We start from the raw sequence: 1017 nt of genomic DNA, 5'->3' as shown, positions 1-1017 counted from the left end.
GTGCATCGCTGCGGGAAGATCCCCTGGGAAAGCTCGTGCTTCGACAGGCGGCTCCAGCCTCGAAAGTCAGGATGAGCTCTGGGAGAAGAGGTGTGTGCCGTGCTAAAAATCCCCGCCAGGCAGGGAAAAGGCACTCGGGCCCACGACTCTGTTGCCAGAAATTCCCCTGTGACAGAGCGCGGGGTGCGGTGATGCCAAGGGCAGGTCTGGATCCCGCAAGCGCTTCGGCACCGCGGGTGTTAGCGCTGAGCACATGCAAAAGCGCTGTGGGTTTGCACGGCTCCTCCGGAGGTTTGCAGCTCCTCCTCCAGGGGCTCACGCTCGTTCGCCTGACGATTTTGCAAATGCCCTTTTCCCGTGAGATACCGGCTCGCTTTCCGCACGGAGAGGCTGCTTTGTTCCAATGGGCAGCAAAGGGCGAGAAATCGTTACTGGGAGAAGAGGTGTGTGCCGTGCTAAAAATCCCCGCCAGGCAGGGAAAAGGCACTCGGGCCCACGACTCTGTTGGCAGAAATTCCCCTGTGACAGAGCGCGGGGTGCGGTGATGCCAAGGGCAGGTCTGGATCCCGCAAGCGCTTCGGCACCGCGGGTGTTAGCGCTGAGCACGTGCAAAAGCGCTGTGGGTTTGCACGGCTCCTCCGGAGGTTTGCGGCTCCTCCTCCAGGGGCTCACGCTCGTTCGCCTGACGATTTTGCAAATGCCCTTTTCCCGTGAGATACCGGCTCGCTTTCCGCACGGAGAGGCTGCTTTGTTCCAATGGGCAGCAAAGGGCGATGAAATCGTTACGGGCGATGCTCTGCGATGCTCTGCCGCCGTCCACGGCACAGCTCCTGCGACCACGTATGCCCTGGAGCGCTGACAGCCTGGGGGCTGCTGGGTCGGGGGGAACTTTAATCTCCTGAAGTGCCACATCATTTAGAGAGAAGAGGTTTGGTAAATCCCTGCTTCTCTGTCTGGCGTTCAGAAATTCCCCTCCAGACAGGTTTCGGGCCATCACCGGCTCCTCTTCTGCTCCCA

The sequence above is a fragment of the Egretta garzetta genome, unplaced genomic scaffold (assembly GCF_000687185.1).
Source record: "Egretta garzetta isolate BGI_Z169 unplaced genomic scaffold, ASM68718v1 scaffold1228, whole genome shotgun sequence".
NCBI lineage: Eukaryota > Metazoa > Chordata > Aves > Pelecaniformes > Ardeidae > Egretta > Egretta garzetta.
The sequence above is the reverse complement of the archived record's forward strand: the minus strand, read 5'-3'. Positions refer to the sequence as shown.